Source organism: Theropithecus gelada, chromosome 12 (assembly GCF_003255815.1).
Source record: "Theropithecus gelada isolate Dixy chromosome 12, Tgel_1.0, whole genome shotgun sequence".
In the NCBI taxonomy this organism is placed as follows: Eukaryota; Metazoa; Chordata; class Mammalia; order Primates; family Cercopithecidae; genus Theropithecus; species Theropithecus gelada.
In genome coordinates this window covers 91823062-91844003 of record NC_037680.1, presented here as the reverse complement: position 1 = coordinate 91844003, position 20942 = coordinate 91823062, and positions in this window count along the sequence as shown.

The following is a 20942-nucleotide window of genomic DNA, read 5'->3' as shown; positions in this document are numbered from 1 at the left end:
TGAGATGGAGTCTCGCTCTGTCGCCCAGGTTGGATTGCAGTGGCGTGATCTTGGCTCACTGCAAGCTCCGCCTCCCGGGTTCACGCCATTCTCCTGCCTCAGCTTCCCGAGTAGCTGGGACTACAGGCTCCCGCCACCACACCTGGCTAATTTTTTTTTTTGTATTTTTAGTAGAGACGGGGTTTCACTGTGTTAGCAAGGATGGTCTCGATCTCCTGACCTTGTGATCCGCCTGCCTCGGCCTCCCAAAGTGCTGGGATTACAGGCGTGAGCCACCGCGCCTGGCCTATATTCTTACAATAAAGTAAGCTAGAGAAAAGAAAATGCTATTAAGAAAATAATAAGTGAAAAATATATTTGCTGTTCATTAGATGGAACTGGATCATCATAAATGTCTTCTTTTTCGTCTTCACATTGAGTAGGCTAGTGAGGAGGAGGAAGAAGGGGGGCTGGCCTTGTGGTCTCAGGGGTATCAGAGGTAGAAGAAAATCCACGTGCGACTGGACTCATGCAGTTCAAACCTATGTTGTTCAAAGGTCAACTATAATCTCTTACCAGTTGTATAGTTTGCCTTACAAATCTTTAATCAATCTGAAATTGATTTTTTAATATAGTGTGAAGTAGGAACCCACTTTCACTTTTTTCCCTATGGATATACGTAATTGTTTCAGAACTATATCCCGCAGTGCCTTCCTTTTCTCTACGTCTGTGGTGCCAGTTTTATTACATTTCCTGCATTGGGCTGTCTCTGGGCTTTCTGTTCTGTTCTTTTTGTCTATTTGTCTATCCCTGTGCCAATATCATGGCATGTCTTAATTATCTAGCTTTATAATAAGGATCTGCTAGGGCAAGTTTCTTCCACTTACTTTTCTTCTTCAGCAATGTCTTCATCATGGTCCAAAGCTCTTCTATATAAATTTTGAGAATGAGTTCGACAATTTCTCCAAAATAACCCTTGGAGATTCTAATCTGAATTGCATTGAATCTCTAGGTCAATTTAGGAAGAAGCGATTCCTTTAGTATAGAAATTTTTCTTATCCAGGAAATGGTCTACCTTTCCATTTTATTTAGGTCTAACTTTGGCATCTCTTAATATGTTTTATAATTTTCTCCACAGAGATCTTTCCATCTTGTTTATGTATGGGTACAATATATGTGTTGCTATTGTAAATTTGTTATGTAAAAATGCAATATATTTTTAAAATATTTATTTTATATATACAACTTCTCTAGACCTCCTGTTCGATTCTAATATTTAATCTGCATATCATGTGAGTTTTACACTGAGACTATCATATCATCTATAAATAATGACATTGTTTCTCCTCCTTTCTGATTGTTACACTTTTTTTTCCTATTTATTTATTTATGTGAGGCGGAATCTCACTCTGTCGCCCAGGCTGGGGTGCAGCGGTGTGATCTCGGCTCACTGCAACCTCTGCCTCCCGGGTCCGAGCGATTCCCCTGCCTTACTCAGCCTCCTAAGTACAGGCGCCCACCATCATGCCCAGCTAATTACTGTATTTTTAGTAGAGACGGGGTTTTGCCATGTTGGCCAGGCTGGCCTTGAACTTCTGGCCTCAGATGATCCGCCTGCCTTGGCCTCCCAAAGTGCTGGGATTACAGGTGTGAGCCACTACACCCAGCCCATTTTATTACTTTAATATCCTGGCAAAGATCTCAAACACAATTTCAAGTAGGAGCAATGGCAGCCCATACCCTGTTTTGATGCTGATTCAGAAAGAATGTGCTCAGCTGTTTATCAGTAAGTACTTTGTGTGCTTGCTTACATTTCGCTGTTGTTCTATATACACCATTTCGTGCTGCATAGTTTTCATGATCACTGCAGATATCGCTCCACTTTTCCCACCGGTTGGTGCCCTGAGGGTCTCACACTTACAGACCGCTTTGGATATTTTTCTTGGCTTCCGTGGGCTCCTACTGCGTTCAGCCAGTGAGGATCAATGGCGGGAGAAGGAGGAGAGCAGACAAAGGGAGGAGAAAGGTAGGACCTTTATTTCCCTTGCCGTTTCACTGTGCATCCCTGCACGAGCCAGCTGCGCCACTAGGAAGAAAGTTAGGCTTCTTTTTCTTTTTTTTCCTGACGGAGTCTCCCTCTGTTCCCCAGGCTGGAGTGCAATGGCATGATCTCAGCTAACTGCAACCTCCACCTTCTGGGTTCAAGGCAATTCTGCTGCCTCAGCTTCCCGAGTAGCTGGGATTACAGGCAAGTGCCACCACGCCCAGCTAATTTCTGTATTTTTAGTAGAGATGGGGTTTCACCATGTTGGCCAGTTTGGTCTCGAACTCCTGACCTCAAGTGATCCACCTGCCTCGGCCTCCCAAAGTGCTGGGATTACAGGCATGAGCCACTGGCCTGGCCAGAAAGTCAGGCTCGTTATGTTGCTCTGTGTGTGTGCGCGCATGCGTGTGTGTGGGTGTGTGTGTGTGTGTGTGTGTTTCCCCTAGTTAACTTTTGGTAATTCTAACTTAATTCCACTGTGGTCAGAAATCATGATGTGTTTATTATCTTTGAAATTCCTTGAGGCTCCTTTATGGCCTAGCTCATGGTCAATTTTTTTGTATGTCTGTTTAAAAAATCGAATTCTGCTATTGCGAGATATAATGATTATTCTGTTGACAAAAATTTCCTGAGGACCTACTGTGTGCCCGGCACTGTTTTAACTGATGTGAATAAGCAGTCGACAAACAGAAAAATTCCTCCTTTTTGGGAGAGCATATTCTAGGGGAGGAAATAGAATACAAAATAAAAAAAGAAGCATATTGTACATGTGATAACAATGAAGGAAAAGGTGGAAAAATAAAGTAGGAAAAGTACTGGAGGTAACTTTCCATACTGTTGGTCAAAGGCGGCCTCAATAAAGACTGAAGAGAACAAGCCATATAAATATTTCTGAAATTGAACAAACATATCTTAGCTATTATCATTACCTTTTAATTCTAGTTACCATTATTATATATTCCAGATATTTCATTTATTTCTTAGAGCTTTTGAAAATGTATAGAAGTTTCTTTCAAAGGCACTACAACTGTTCATATTTTCCCCATCAACCTGAGAAATTTTCCTAAAGAATCATTTAAGACAAATTTTGGACGGGGTGTGGTGGCTCACACCTGTAATTCTGGCACTTTGGGAGGCCAAGGCAGGCGGATCACTTGAGGTCAGGAGTTCAAGACCAGCCTCAGCAATGTGGCGAAACCCTGTCTCTACCAAAAATACAAAAATTAGCCTATACTAAAAATATAAAAATGAGCTGGGCATGGTGGCAGGCGCCTATAATCCCAGCTACTTGGAAGGCTGAGGCAGGAGAATCGCTTGAACCTGGGAGGTAGAGGTTGCAGTGAGCCAAGATTGCACCACTGCAGTCCAGCCTGGGCAACACAGCAAGACTCCGTCACAAAAAACAAACAAACAAAAAGACAAATTTTGGAAAGTTTCTCCCCATTTAGATATCTTTTCCCCATAAAAATATAAGGCCGGGTGGGGTGGCTCACGCCTGTAATCCCAGCACTTTGGGAGGCCGAGGCCGGTGGATCACTTGAGGTTTGGAGTTTGAGACCAGCCTGTTCAACATGTCAAAACCCAGTCTCTACTAAAAATACAAAAATTAGGTGTGGTGGTGGGCACCTGTAATCCCAGCTACTCAGGCAGCTGAGGGATGAGAATCGCTTGAACCCTGGAAGTGGAGGTTGTGGTGAGCCGAGATCACGCCCCTGCACTCCAGCCTGGGTGACAGAGCAAGTCTCTGTCTTAATAATAATAATAATAATAATAATAATAATAATATAACAATAGTGTTTTACATAATTGTTTATGGTAAATTCTTGGTGTTTAAATAATACATCTAATCTACTAATGTGAGCATCTATAACATTTCTCCTCCAAAGGAAAATACCTCCTCAGTTCTAAAGTCCCAATTTAAAATTGGATCACAAATTACTATGTACATAGTATTTAATTTGTGCTTTATTTGATTAAAACTCTTCCACCATCCTACTACAAAAGTTTTAATGAGACTGAAATAGCTCAATTTTAATACTTAATTTGAATTCCCTCTAAAATAATGTTTTATATTGGAGAAAAAGCCTATTTTCTCTAATAATAAGTTAGGCAGTTGGATATATGTGAACAAATTATTTCTGGTACTCAGATTTTTCATTCATATAAAGCAAGTTGGTACCTGGATTTATTTTCCTTCTCAATCTTTGCTAGGCTTGTTTACTTTGGTATCTTTCAAGATAAACAAAATTGGAAGTACCATTCTTCTCAGGGAGAAAAGATCTTTATTTTGGAAAATAATTATTTTTGCTAATGGGGACATGGGGAGGGGATATGTGGAAAAGTGCTTTGCATAAGGGTGGGGGAGAGCAGAGATAACAGAAGAATGGGGAGCCTAACAACCCAGCTGGAAGTTGGAGCCTGAATTGATGAAAACACAGAACATGTTTTCTAAAGAGGATGCTTAATGTTTCATTTAAAATCTTTCATGTTTCTTCAGTATAAATATCCTCCATTTTCCAAATCTTCAGAATGTTACTGTGTACGTTTTGAAAGTTAGCAATATGGCTTTTGTGCAAATATAAAATGAACATGTAAAAAATGTATTCAATTCATTAATACAGGAAGTTGTATGCTATTAAGACTAGTTCAGATGAGAATTGAAGAATAGGTATAAATAGAAACTCAAGATGCTTAAATTTGGTAATAGATGAAAAACTGGGTAATTTCTTATCAAACAGGAATATTTTCAAATTTACTTGCATTGCTTTGGACGAGAATGTCTTTCACATTACTTTCTGCCTTCTACAATCCCTAGAGAGTTAAAAAATGGCCTTGTTAATGGAAAGAAAATCAAAGGTGCACACTCGTATAAAATGACATAATTCCCAGAGGATCTACTAGGCCATACCTAGACCTGTAAAAGGACACACAGTAATGTCTTTTGCCCATTTCCAAGTCATGCACAATTTTTCTTGGCAGAAAAGACATGTAGACACACACTAAATTGTGACAGTTACGGAAGAGGATTGAAATACCTGTCTGAGTTGATGTGTTAAAGGAAAACGTAGCATGGGCAGAATGCTGTGACAACCCATACAGTGATCTAATTCTGTGGAAGCTGGAACTCACCACTTAGGTGAATATAAGGACAGAAACCGACTGGGAGGTCTTAGGGGAGGACATTGGACTGCTTATGAGATGTGAACAGGGACCTATAAATGTCATCTAGATTTTAATGGACAAGGTGACCATAACCACAGTTGACACCTTGGCCACACTTTTTATAAAATAATAAAAATTTTCAATTTTCAATTGTGAGAGTTAAGAGTTCTATTTCCTGCAACTTCTGAGCAGAAGTCTTGGAAAAGAAAAAACTCTCCAACTTATTCAGTAATGATGACATTTTCCAACATAACAGTGGTTTCACTGCTTTTCCAAAGGCTAGTCTGACACTTCAACATCCCTGAAGACTCTGGCTTCTCCCAGTTTGATGGCTAATATTAAAGAAAACCGTGACTAGCAAAAGGAGATGTGTCTAGATGTGCAATGACTTTTGAAGTGCTTTTGTTCATAGAGCCTAAGGGTTCTTTTCACTTACATTGATTGCCCCTGTCCCTATCAGAGATTGTGGACCCCTGTTTGATGAATTTGGGACTAACTAGAGTGATCAGGGATTTAGCCAGATCTGGTTCCAGCAATCAAATCTAAAACTCAGGCTTGTATCAGTTGGCCATTCTAAACTTCTTAATGCTCTAGTGCTGTTTTACACTCTTTGGGTTCCAAGAGGCACTATAGGTAAGTGGTTAAGGGTTCTGCTTCTGTAGCCATATTCCCTGGGTTTGTGAATCTTGATTTTATCTTTTTTTTTTTTTTGAGACGGAGTCTCGCTCTGTCGCCCAGGCTGGAGTGCAGTGGCGCAATCTTGGCTCACTGCAAGCTCCGCCTCCCAGGTTCACACCATTCTCCTGCCTCAGCCTCCCGAGTAGCTGGGACTACAGGCGCCTGGCACCACACCTGGCTAATTTTTTGTATTTTTAGTAGAGATGGGGTTTCGCTGTATTAACCAGGATGGTCTTGATCTCATGATCCACCCGCCTCAGCCTCCCAAAGTGCTGGGATTACAGGCGTGAGCCACTGCACTCGGCCGATTTTATCTTTTATTGGTCACATGGCCTTAGGCAAGTTGCTCAAATTCTTTCTGCCTTAGGTTCCCTAATCATAAAATGGGGACAATAGTTGTACCTTTCTCATAAAGTTGAAGTGAAGATTAAATAAATCTGTATGTTTGAAACATCCCTGACATATGTTAAGCATTATATACATTAGCTTTAATTTTATTTATTTTATTTTTGAGATGGAGTTTCGGTCTTGTTGTCTAGGCTGGAGTGTAATGGCGCAATCTCGGCTCACTGAAATCTCTACCTCCTGGGTTCAAGTGATTCTCCTCCCTCACCCTCCCAAGTAGCTGGGATTACAGGTGCCTACCACCATGCCTGGCTAAATTTTTTGTAGTTTTTTAGTAGAGACAGGGTTCCATCATGTTGTCCAGGCTGGTCTTGAACTCCTGACCTCAGGTGATCCACCTGCCTCGGCCTCCCAAAGTGCTGGGATTATAGGCATGAGCCACCATGCCCAGTCACGTCAGCTTTAATTCTAAATTGACAGTTTTAATTCACAAGATCAGGACTAAAAAAAGTTTCCATCAATAATAGATGTTCTGATATATTCAATACAGAAACATAAAAATCTATGTCATATATATGCACACATATATATGTCATAGATAGATATAAAAAATATATATATATATATGTTTATCAGCGTAATATATGTCAGACTTCTACCAGAAAAACAGAACCAGTAGGACACACACACACACACACACTCTTACATAAAGAGAGAACTAGAGGCTGGGCACCGTGGCTCATACCTGTAATCCCAGCACTTTGGGAGGCTGAGTCAGGTGGATCACCTGAGGTCAGGAGTTTTAGAACAGCCTAGCCAACATGGAGAAACCCCATCTCTACTAAAAATACAAAAAATTAGCTTGACATTCTGGGGCGTGCCTGTAATCCCAGCTTCTTGGGAGGCTGAGGCAGGAGAATTGCTTGAACCCAGGAGGTGGAGTTTGTAGCGAGCCAAGATCGCGACACTGCACTCTAACCTGAGAAACAAAGTGAGACTGCATCTCAAAAAAAAAAAAAAAAAAAAAAAAAAAGAGAGAGAGAGAGGGAAAACTAGAGAGAGGGAGGGAGAGACAGGGAGAAAGAGAGAGAGGTGGGGAGGGAATTTAATTTATTTTAAATAATTGGTTTACAGGACTATGGGGTAGGTGTGTCTGGAATCCGTAGGTCAGGTCAGCCAGCTGGAAAACTCTTGGGCCACAACTAGTGGGAATTTCCTTTTCTCAGGGAAACCTCGGTTTTGCTTTTAAGGCTTCAACTGATTAGCTAAGGCCCACCCAGATTATCAATGATAATCTTCTTTAGTCAAAACCAACTGATTGTAGATGTTCACCACGTATTCCAAATACCTTCACAGCAACACCTAGATCAATAGGTGATTTAATAATTGAATACTATAGTCTAGACAGGTTGACACATAAAACTAACCATCACAAGAAGCTTGTTATTCTAGATCATATTTCTTGATGCCTAGGCATTTAAATAAAGTTTTGCGAGAGACTGTTTCACATTCTACTACTACTGCTACTAGTTTTCTGGCATCATTTGTTTTGGATTCTGAGAGATATAATTAGGCAATTATTTCTTGACAACATCCAGCTAGCAATAGCCAGAAGCTAATTTTCCTTTATTTTTTCCCACTTGAGAAGCACTTCAAGAAAATCATCAGGAAGAAGTCAGTTGTTCTAGGCACAAGGGTTTGTCAAGTCACCTACTTGGGGGACGACTTTCTCATAGTAATGGAAGAGAGCCTTGGAGTTGAAGGAAGATTTATTTACTTATTTTCTATTGAGAATCCTAGAATTGTAGAATTTCAGCTGAAGAGCCACTCTCTTTCCTAGCTTTACAACAGCGGCACTGAAGCTTGAAGCTTCAAAGCTTCAACATTACAAAGCAAATCCATGCCTGAAACAGGAATATAACCAAGTTTTCTACACATTTCCCTCGGCTATTCAAATCATCCTAACAGAAGGCATAGCTTTAAATCTACTGATGCCGTAAAACTTCTTCAGACTTTTTCGGAAAAGTTAATGTTAATTCCAGGTAGCTATAATTTTATTATTTTTGATGGCTTTCTTACATTAAGTAGGTTGAATGGTGGAATACTTGAAAACATGATGCCATAGATAAGCATAAGAAAATCTGAAAAGAGAGGCTGGGCGCCGTGGCTCATGCCTGTAATCCCAGCACTTTGGGAGGCCAGGGCAGGCAGATCGCAAGGTCAGGAGATGGAGACCATCCTGGCTAACACAGTGAAACCCCATCTCTACTAAACATACAAAAATAGTCCCAGCTACTCGGGAGGCTGAGGCAGGAGAATGGCATGAACCCAAGAGGCAGAGCTTGCAGTGAGCTGAGATCGTGCCACTGCACTCCAGCCTGGGCAACAGAGCGAGACTCCGTCTCAAAAGAAAAAAAAAAAAAAAAGACAAAGGAAAATCTGAAAAGAGAATAGATTGTCTCACCTAAAATCTAAGTGAATCTTCATTTCTAAAATGTGTAGAAATGGGTAGAAAGCTTTGTTCCATTAAGCGCACAGAACCAGTGAGAGTTACAAAAGGTGTCATGGAGGGACCTGTAAGATTCATTTTAAGTTGACACTCATCTATGTGGATAGAGGGCACACAGTCAATCTTCTATTATAATGGCCAGTAGGTCTGTTTCCTTCCTCAACCATATAAGGGCCCTTAGATAATCAAGTATCATTCATCTTTTTAAACCTGAAGTGCCTTAGCCATTAATATATGAAGTGAATTAAGTGCACTGCTAGAATTAAGGTTTCTAATTGCCTTAACATAGGTGCTTATGATGGCAAAACACTTTCCATTTCTTCTGAGATCGAGCACATAGTTGTTGTGTGTATTAATGCTTATTATTTACTTGTAAGATACACTCTTCAGAAATAGGATCAGCCTATTATACTGTAGTTATCTTCACATGTTAACAAAGAATGACAAGGCATGAAGATAATGTGATTTTAAAAATAACAGTGAATTACACCTTGACTTTCTTATGTGCAGTGAGAATGGGAAATATGATATAGATTGTTGTGAATATTTTCCTTTTGTCTATTAAAAAGCATTTTAATGATAAGAAATATGAATATTTATATGGTACTTTTGTACATCTAATTAAATGTTGGGCTTGTAATATATAACAAAACAATTATAAGCACTGCTTCAGAACTTTTATAGCTCTTTTGTATATAAGATTTATAAAGTTACATTTACTATACTACAGGGTCAAATTTGTAAAAAGGACAACTGGAATGGCTAAAACACAGTTAGAAAGGTTTCTTTTGGAACCAAGATCGGGTTGTCGTGACCTATCAGTAAACACCATAATATAAGCAGACTCTCTCCTTGTCCAAGCCACGGGCAAATGTCATCTGTCAACAGAGTCTTAGCTAACAGGTCCTTTATTGGTGGTATTTGTCAAAGGTTAAAACTATTTCCAATCTGATACCTAGAAATCACTCAGATAGAACTGCATCTCATTAATTTTGGATTGTAGGACAAGCTCAGTCTCAGGAAGTTTATATATTTTAGAACAAAATCTGTGAAATATGCTTTACCTGAATTTCTTAATTTGCAAAATTTTGGACCCACCTTACAGGACATTATGCATTTCTCCACAAGAATGGGAGTCACGCATGAACAGGGACATTTGTCCCTTGTGGGCAGTGTATTTGTCTCTTGCATACTATAGTACTTAGTATGTATAATAAAAATAAGGGTAGCAGTAATTTCTATTTATTGAACATTTATTTAATCATCAGCCATTACATTAATAATGTTAATTGAATAAATTCTGCTTTTTTTAATGTAAGCATGGCTCTAGACATTTTAAACACATTACAGTATTTGATGCTTGCAACATCTTTGCAAGTTGGATTCGTTATCTCCATTTTAAAGGGAAGAATTAGACTCAGAGAGGCATAGGGGTCTAACCAGAAGATATTAGAGCCAAATTTCAAGGGGGAGACCTGTCAGATTCTTCTAGGTCTGCTACCTTTCTTCAATAGGGTCTGTACTCAATACATGTTGAATAAATAAATGTTCTTGAAATATAGTGTTTAAAAATTATATGATAATTGCCTGGTTGGCATTTAATTTTAAGGAACTAATGGGCATTCAAACTTAAGCTATTGGCATGTTCTGAAATGGACATTTTGATTCTAATATGAGTAAACATCCAGGTGCTACATTCATTTACAAGCTTTGGATATGTTCCAGTGATTCTGATACACATTGTTTGCTCACACACCCCTCCTCCACAGCACACTGATTTGCCACATTACACCTCCCAGGGAGGGGACTCCTTCTTGCTTACATAAGGTACCTTCTTTTTAGATTAACACTGTGATAAACACATGTTCAGCTGCAGTTATCTTGGGCAAGACTTTGGATTTAAAGGTATGATGAATTGACATGATTCTCATTATAATTACAAAGTGCAAACTACACAAAATCCTCTTAATCTCTCTAGGCAAACACTTTTGCTAAACACTCTACTGGTGGTCTCATTACCATAGGAAAGACTGCCTGGGACAGTTTGCAAACTGTCATTGACCACCAGCCTTGAATGAAGTGTGAAGGCAAAGAGGAAGTGATCCTGTGTTATGTAAAAATAATTTAGAATATTTTTAACAGGTCTTTATCTTAAGAAGTGTTGAGTAAAGCAATGATCAAAGAGGAACAATTCATAACTTTTACACGTTGTTCTGTATGCCAGGAAATGTTCAAAGTGGCTTACTTGAGTTTTCTCATTTAATCTTCTCATTTAAATCTTCTGTGAGATAGGCACTATTAATTTCATCTTACAGATGAAAACACTGAGCAGACAGTGCCTTGCCAAGTGCCTTCACACCCTTAGCAAGGAGTGAAGGCAGAACTCAAACGAACATCTATCAAACTACAAGGTCCACATCTGTAACTTCTCAAACTGCTTCTGAGAAATCTTCATTGCCTCAAGGATTGAGAAACTTTGACACAGCATAGGATGTCTGTGAACAACTAAACTTCACATGTTCACAACAGACCCTTTCCTCTCCCACCCCACATTCACCCAGATTTTCCCTCTTCTTCCTTTCTTATTTCTGCTCCCAGGACCACCATTCACAGGGTCACCAAGCTGGAAATGTTGACATCTCTCCATTTCTCTTAGTATTTAATTAGTTGCACAGCTCTGTGGCTTCTCCTGTGCATTGTGCCTTGAATCTATCTCTGACTTTTCCTATCTATTCCTGACTTGGGCTCAGTGCTCATTGCTTCTCAGCTGGAAAATTGAAGTCATTTTCTGACTAGTTCTACCTCCTTTATTATTATTTTGGTCCATCCTAGCATTATGCCAAGATTCATCCTAAAGCTAAGCTATGATAGTTGCTCTCCTCTGACTTTTAAAAACAAGTCTTTTATGTCTTCTGTATATGGAGTTATGTCCAAATTTCTCACTTGAGGTTGTAGGGAGATGAATTGAGACCATATTCCCTACTGCTGTCAGGAAAGATGTGAGGATTTTTTCAACCAGAGAGAGCCATTATCCACTAAGGTTGTGGCCCGCACATTCAAGCAGCCACAGGAAGTAGTCACGTGCTTGTTATCATAATGAGTCCCGGGTTGCTATTTCACAAGCAGGGCAATCAAAGCCATGTTTCAAAGAGAAATATGACTTCCCCATAGGAGACTAATCGTGTTGTTTGGAAAAGAAAATTAATGTTTGCTCTAGTGAGATTTGTTTGCTTTTAGGTAACCTGAGAGGATGACAGCAGTAGCCTTTGCTGATTCAGCTTCTTCCTCACCTCCAGAGACCAGAACCCACCTATCCCAGTTGACAGCCTGAAACTCCTAAGCAAAGGAAAGGCTGCATTACCCTATTTGATTGAAGATTGAGGCTTCCATGACAAATACAAGATGCAGCTGTTTCCCTACAGGGGAAGGGGTGGAGTTTTAAGATTGAAGGGGACCGAGATTCTAGATGTTGAAAATGAGATTGAAAAGGGATTATGGGATGATTGTGAGAGGGATTTAAAAGATAAACCATAGTTGGGAAGGAGAGGAACACCTCCTTCTCTATTACTCTCTGTAAGTATAAGCTCTTACTTTGATTTTTCTTTTCTTTCCTTTTCCTCCCCTTTCTTCCTATCTGCCGTCTCCTCCTCCCCCTCTTATTTTTCATGGAATTCCATGAATTGTATGGAATCAATATAATCTATGGAATCCATATATTTCAACCACACTATAAAGTATTCTCCTCCTCCTCTTCTCCTCCTTCTCTCATCCTCCTCCTCCCATCCTCCTCCTCCCTTCCTCGTCCTCCACATGTCTCCATAAATTGGTTTGATTATTGTCTGTCTCCCTCTATTAAAATGTAAGCTCCACAAGGACAAAGAACTTTACATTATTCACTGCCTCTTCCTAAAAGCTAGAATAGAGCCTGGAATAAATTGAGTGCTCCATAAATATATGTAGAATGAATGAAGGTTGGTCATGTGGAGCTCAGATATCTAAGACAGGTCTCAGTTAATTTAGAAAGTTTATTTTGCCAAGGTTGAGGATGCACACCCATGAAACAGCCTCAGGAAGTCTTGACGACATGTGCCCAAGGTAGTCAGAGCACAGCTTGGTTTCATACATTTTAGGGAGACATGAGACATCAATCAATGCATATATGATGAACATTGGTTTGGTCCAGAAAAGCATGACTACTCGAAGTGGGGAGGGGGTCTCCAGGTTATAGGTAGGTGAGAGACCAATGACTGCATTCTTTTGAGTTTCTTATTAGCTTTCCAAAAGGGGAATCAGATATGCATTTATCTCAGTGAGCAGAGGGGTGACTTTGAATAGAATGAGAGGCAGGTTTGCCCTAAGCAGTTCCCAGCTTGACTTTTGCCTTTAGCTTATTGATTTGGGGGTCCAAAGATTTATTTGCCTTTCACAATTCCCCCCTTTTCTTTTAAAAAATCTTTTGGAGAAAGCATTTTAGAAGAAAATCAGTCTCTGGTCTCAGGTTTCATCTCATCTCTTATTACTAAGATGGTTTATTCCTTAGATGGGTAAGTCCCGAGTTATTAGAAAGCTCATTTTTAGCCAGTTGTGAAATCGCATGTCCTATGAAGAGAAAATACTGGAAGGAAGGGAGAAAAACAACAACAAACAAAAGAACAATCCTGGAAAATTAATATAGGCCACATTACTCTGAAGTCCATTACATCAGTAGGCAGGTATGAAAGTGGCTTATGTATGTAAATACTGTTATTTTCTGCTGAAGTTTGTAGGGCTTCAGTTTGCAGGGCTTTAAGAAAGCACAGCTTAGTTTTCAGTGATTTCAAGTTAGGAAAAAAATGAGAGAAAAAGAAAAAAAAAGAAAAAAATAGAAAACATTATTTTGGAGACTTGTAGACAGGAAAAAATTAGAATTTGGTCCAAACTGTACAAAATAATAAAAATTAAAAAACATTAGGCAAAACTAGAATCTAACAACTGGTGTACTGTAGTTTTTGAAACACAATTTTTCTCTCTGCAGTTTCCCATTTTTACTAAAGACAAATCGTGATAGAATTGATTTGCTTTGTTATACTTGGCCATATTATTTGTATAAAGTGCAGCAAGAATAATTATTTTCACATAGGCTTTTTAAATTGGCTTTAATGGAACTTTGTTTCATACAAGGAATCTCAGATAAGACTTTTTAAAAACTGAGCCCAGCCATGGATTTGTACCATCAAACATCTATGAGTTGGGTGAATTCCTCTCCTCTTGAGGTCCCAAGATAAACTTGGGGCTCCTAGGCCTGTCAGAAAGTGACATTCTTTGCTTACCACAGGTCACGAACCCTGTGCAGGGACTGTGCAGACAAGGTATAAGGTCAGTTTTTCTAAGGGGCTTTTATTGGTCCTGTAAGTCAAGTTTGACTCCTTAAAGGAAAGCATACCATTTCAGCTGGTCAAAGCCTTGGTAAAATAACCAGTTTCTCCAATTGTGTCCTGTTACAAATGAAAACAGATTCTTATTGGACTTATGCAAATAACTATATCGCCATAAGTTCAGAAAGCTCAAAAAAGTTTCCAAATTCTGGAGAAATCAGGCAGAGATAAATATGCTCCAATATTTGTTCATAGGAGTATCTAAATTGTTAAAAGCTGTCAATAGCTCAAAAGAAAAGTTTTCTTGACTCTGAAAAACAAAACAAAGGATCAGCAAAGTTATAAGCAAAAAGTCAAAGAGATTAATTCCATCTTCATCTTCTGTTAGTTCAATCCATACAGTTAATTCCTGTTCTGCTTGATATTCATGAACATTCCAGCTCTCCATGAGTCCTGAATGTTTTTTCCTCTATTCTGACATAATCTCCAAAGTTATCAGAAATCTGCATTCAAGAGAGTCTGTTAGAGTTTTATAGCTGATTATAAAACCACCTTCTAAGGAGGATCAAACAAGATAGCAATTGTCTGTGAATGATGAAAGGTTTTAGGGCAGCCATAGTCAAAGACACAATTGACAAGGAAATTTGTTACCTCTGTGGCACACAATAATTTAACATAACAATTGTAATTATTACTGATAATGTATACTAAGTCATATCAGAATTATAGGAGTTTCCCATGATTTTGGAACACATACCAATAACATATTTATAAAAATACAGCCCAAAGAAAACCAAACACCATTTCATATTTGACAATGCTTCCTGTAATTTTTATACCAAATAAGCCAAATTATGTCATTTTTGGACTTTAGGGAACCTAATATCTTAAAGGATTGCTTAGGTCAGAAAAAGACATAATTTATAATTTGATTTTGGAAAGTTATTAAATATTAAGTGCTTAAAATACTTCATATCACAAAACAGAGTTATAGGTCACTATAAAATAAGTCATTCATTTATCCAAAGTGATAACTCAAGGATTTCAAAAAAAGGAGAAAACCTTTATTCTTTCAGAGAGACTTAATTTTCCAAACAGCATGATGCCAACAAAATTTGTTTTTAAAAATTTTATAAAAAATCTATAAAATTTTAATCTTGACCACAAGATGTAACTTCCATAAGCCTTTTATAATCTTTTTAATGTTTATTAAGGAGTTGGTTAATGCTTCAAGGAAACCTTGTCAATCAGACACAGGGGCCCATATGCTGGTTTTGCATCAGTGTGCCTTTGACATTAATGATTAATTTATAGAGAAACTGAACTTATCTCTCAAAATCAGCCATAACAATCTCACATGGCCACCTCTTCCATGGTAATCCCTGGGCCATGAGGAGTCGAATAGCTTTAATTTCTGGCCTTGTGTCTCAGGAATGCAGTTTATTTTGATTGGCATCTTCTACCAGGCCTGAAGATGAGGCTTTAATTGCTGTCAGTGTTTAAGATTTAGCAGGAATTGGTGTCTGTTTTAGATGCAGGAATGAAAGCCCAGCAACTCAATGTCACAAGGACTTTAAAAGCACATACCAAAAGATACATGGATGTAATAACCTTAATTAAAGTTTTTTTAATCTCAGTTTTTTTCTAAGCAAACCAAAACTTCATAATAATGGTATAGGAATTGTTTTGATAAAACACAAAATCTGTTAGGCCAGTTACCAAAAGGCAAAAGAAAAGACCTTCTTCAATCCACAGAATATTACGTTGGAAGAAAATAGTTCCTTTAGACCTTTAAGAAAACATTGTTAGCATCAGGCCCCAACATACAGAATTCATGGAAAAAAACTTATATGAGCTGACAATGAGTTGAAGGAGACCATTACTATTTAGCACCCTTTAAAAGAGGAGAGAAAGCAAAAAATGGTGAGCTGCAATAAAAGTTGAACTTTGGGTTAAAAAAATGAAAATCTCTTATAATTTATTAAATCAATCCCTTAAGAAAATTTCATTGTTCTAACCAATTATTTAGTGTATAAGTGTTTTTTTACATCAAGCCCAATCTTTAGAAAGACCATTATAATTTCTTTTTAATTATAGGCAACTTTGTCACATAAAAGTTTTTTTTTTTTCAATAAATCCCATTATTGTGACTTACACAGACCATTCATGACATGCTTGGACTTTCTCATTTGTCCTGAACATCCCTCTTTCTTAAACAACCAGTCATTTTATTCTAGGACAAAATTTACCATACAAGATTCTTTCTCATATAAAATCATTTCTCTTTAAGCTTTCTTATCAAAAAACCTCTTTATTTCTTTTTCTTTTTTTTTTTTTTTTTTTTTATACGGAGTTTCACTCTGTCACCCAGGCTGGAGTGCAGTGACGTGAGCTTGGCTCACTGCAAGCTCCGCTTCCCAGGTTCACGCCATTCTCCTGCCTCAGTCTCCCAAGTAGCTGGGACTACAGGCACCCACCACCACACCTGGCTAATGTTTTGTATTTTCAGTAGAGATGGCATTTCACTGTGTTAGCCAGGATGGTCTCAATCTGACCTCGTGATCTGCCCGCTTATGCCTCCCAAAGTGCTGGGAATCCAGGCATGAGCCACCACACCCAGCCACCTCTTTATTTCTAACTATTTATATCTCTCTTACTTCTTGATTCTTTTTACCTTGTTTTATACATAATCTTTAAATAACTCTGAATTGGACAAAAATTATTCACCTTTTTAAAAAGGACACACTTTTAAAAAAAATTTATTTATTAATTATTATTATTATACTTTAAGTTCTAGGGTACATGTGCATAACGTACAGGTTTGTTACATATGTATACTTGTGCCATGTTGGTGTGCTGCACCCATCAACTCGTCATTTACATCAGGTATAACTCCCAATGCAATCCCTCTCCCCTCTCCCCTCCCCAGGATAGGCCCCGGTGTGTGATGTTCCCCTTCCCGAGTCCAAGTGATCTCATTGTTCAGTTCCCACCTATGAGTGAGAACATGCGGTGTTTGGTTTTCTGTTCTTGTGATAGTTTGCTAAGAATGATGGTTTCCAGCTGCATCCATGTCCCTACAAAGGACACAAACTCATCCTTTTTTATGGCTGCATAGTATTCCATGGTGTATATGTGCCACATTTTCTTAATCCAGTCTGTCACTGATGGACATTTGGGTTCATTCCAAGTCTTTGCTATTGTGAATAGTGCCGCAATAAACATACGTGTGCATGTGTCTTTATAGCAGCATGATTTATAATCCTTTGGGTATATACCCAGTAATGGGATGGCTGGGTCATATGGTACATCTAGTTCTAGATCTTTGAGGAATCGCCATACTGTTTTCCATAATGGTTGAACTAGTTTACAATCCCACCAACAGTGTAAAAGTGTTCCTATTTCTCCACATCCTCTCCAGCACCTGTTGTTTCCTGACTTTTGAATGATCGCCATTCTAACTGGTGTGAGATGGTATCTCATAGTGGTTTTGATTTGCATTTCTCTGATGGCCAGTGATGATGAGCATTTTTTCATGTGTCTGTTGGCTGTATGAATGTCTTCTTTTGAGAAGTGTCTGTTCATATCCTTTGCCCACTTTTTGATGGGGTTGTTTGTTTTTTTCTTGTAAATTTGTTTGAGTTCTTTGTAGGTTCTGGATATTAGCCCTTTATCAGATGAGTAGATTGCAAAAATTTTCTCCCATTCTGTAGGTTGCCTGTTCACTCTGATGGTAGTTTCTTTTGCTGTGCAGAAGCTCTTTAGTTTAATTAGATCCCATTTGTAAATTTTGGCTTTTGCTGCCGTTGCTTTTGGTGTTTTAGACATGAAGTCTTTGCTCATGCCTATGAAGGACACGCTTTTTTAAAGAATGTTTTCCAACAATAGATTTTTATTGAAAAATACCCAAATAATGAAATATCTGTTCTATAATTTAATATAACTTTTGATTCTAAATTATGACAGGTTGGTCTATAAGTATTCCATTACACTTACCTAATTATTTTAATCATTTACTGAGATTATTTATGAAAACTGCAATAGTCATCATTTAAAGTTATGAAACTGCCACTGCAAAATTGTAACTGTAGACCATGAAAAAGATCTGACCTAACAGATTCTATCTTGCTTCTAACCTTCCAGTTCCTTGTTCATTCCCAGGCATAGGCCAAACTAACTTTGGGAGGAACTTTGTTTATAGTTTAGCTTTGGAACAAATGTTAAGAGTCGTTTTTCAAAACAAACTCCCTTCCTGCATGTGCCTAAAGCCACAAGATTAGAAGTTATGGTAGTCTTACTAAATTCAAGATGTAGCTATTTTTATTAAACCAACATCAATTTCTTGTTTATTAAAACATTGCACAAATAAAAATCATTCTGTTTTAGGCTGGGTTTATAGTTTTGTAACCCTTATGCCAAATTTTGACACCTTATAGTATTTGGCAGGGATAAATATGAAGTTACTTGATCAATAAAAGCAAACAAAAATGCATGCTGGCAGTTCTTAAGACATTTCTAATATTACTTTACCAATACCTTTAAACTTACCTTATTTATTAAAGATTTTACTTAAGTCACATAGACTTGAAAAAAGATTTGATTAGTCTTTTCTTTTTTCCTGATAAAGTATGTGATTCAAATGCTTTTATTTTTCTCAAGCCAATTAATTAGAGCTCTTTTATATATTTTCAGTAGTGAAACATTGTGTACACAACACATAAATACATAGTTGTATTAGTCATACTGATAAAAGTACATCTGGGCCAGGCACAGTGGCTCACACCTGTACTCCCAGCACTTTGGGAGGCCAAGGCGGGTGGATCATGAGGTCAGGAGATCAAGACCATCCTGGCTAATATGGTGAAACCCCATCTCTACTAAAAATATAAAAAATTAGCCGTGTGTGATGGCGGGCCCCTGTAGTCCCAGCTACTCAAGAGGCTGAGGTAGGAGAATGGCATGAAGCCGGGAGGAGGAGGTTGCAGTGAGCCGAGATTGTGTCACTGCACTCCAGCCTGGGTGACAGAGTGAGACTCCATCTAAAAAAAAAAAAAAGGGGTACATCTTATAGATTCCTAAGACCTCCTTTTTTTTCCTATCTTAGATTTGCAAATTCTTGATAACCTGTTTTATTATCCTGTCAGTTGTTGGTTAAATAGTCCTAAATCTGTATATTGAAGGAAACAACTCTTAGATGAGAAATCAGATAGCAAAATTTACATCTCAAGATACAGAGATAAATAATCTGGTGGTGTAGAGGGAGATTAAAGATGGATGCCAAATCAAACATAAAATTACAGAAATCTATCACAGGATTGTATAAGGAGGCCTTATTTAGATAAGGACTAGTTATCTTTTAACTGGATCTGTGAGCTCTGGGCATAGCCCACACTGAACCTTGGGTCTCCAAAAATGGAGAATTCTTATGAGGCTAGATCATGTGATGATTTTACAGTGCACTTAATTTGTTTTTCTTTTTTTTTTTTTTTTGAGACGGAGTCTTGCTCTGTAGCCCAGGCTGGAGTGCAGTGGCCGGATCTCAGCTCACTGCAAGCTCCGCCTCCCGGGTTCGCGCCATTCTCCTGCCTCAGCCTCCCGAGTAGCTGGGACTACAGGAGCCCGCCACCTCGCCCGGCTAGTTTTTTGTATTTTTAGTAGAGACGGGGTTTCACCGTGTTAGCCAGGATGGTCTCGATCTCCTGACCTCGTGATCCGCCCGTCTCGGCCTCCCAAAGTGCTGGGATTACAGGCTTTAGCCACCGCGTCCGGCCAATTTTTTTTTCTTAACAAAGACATTTGTAAGTGTCTAAATGACATTCTTCCTTAAAAAAACCAAGGGTGGGCTGGGTGCAGTTTTTCTGGCTGGGCACAGTGGCTCACACCTGTAATCCCAGCAATTTGGGAGGCCAAGGTAGGTGGATCATCTGCGGTCAGGAGTTGGAGACCAGCCTGTCCAACATGATGAAACCCCATCTCTACTAAAAGTACAAAAGTTGAGCCAGGCGTGGTGGCGGCCACCTGCAATCCCAGCTGCTCAGGAGGCTGAGGCAGGAGAATCTCTTGAACCCAGGAGGCAGAGGTTGCAGTGAGCCAAAATCATGCCACTGCACTCCAGCCTGGGCAACAAGAGTGAAATTCCGTATCAAAAACAAAACAAAAAAAACCAAGAGTATCCTCTGTTGCAATAACTATTTTAGTCAAAAAATCAGGTAACACAATACAAAATCAAGCAGTTTAAGAGCTGAGACAAACTTGTCTGTTTACACTCTTGTGGTTCCATAAGGAAAAACAGAGGTTTCTCTCCCAAGGGGGGGAGTCTGGTGCCTTCATCATTTTCTTTAAGGAATTCCAGGCTATTATAAACTATTTTAGGTCCCTCATGCAGCAGGGGGTGCAAGAGAAAGGAGAGACAGCAGAAGTAAATGAAGAAAACAGAATTCAGTCAACTGAGAAGAAAAAAAAAACTTTCGTTCAAAAAAAAAGACAAGGTCCTAGGAGACAAAGAAAACAAAAATATGAAAGCCTTTTTAAATACAAACACACACACATACACATCTTGATGTTAGCTTTTAATTAAGCTGACTTTTAACCATTGAGCACCTTTAAAAAAAGTCCTTTAAAATCTCATTACCATGTTTCAGCTAGGACAAATAGCTGCTATTTCAGAACTACAAAGTATCAAACTAGAAAGGGCTTGATTTAGGAACCAAACCCAGACTATGGTGGTGGAAACAAACAAAGCAGAACCTTAGCTATCCAACTGTAGTGTGGGGTGATAGCCAATTTGGCCTGGCTAGCAAAAAGGTGGGCTTATTTTATAAATAAAGCCCTGTAAGTAGTCAAAATAAAAAAACTTTCCTTTTTATTTTTT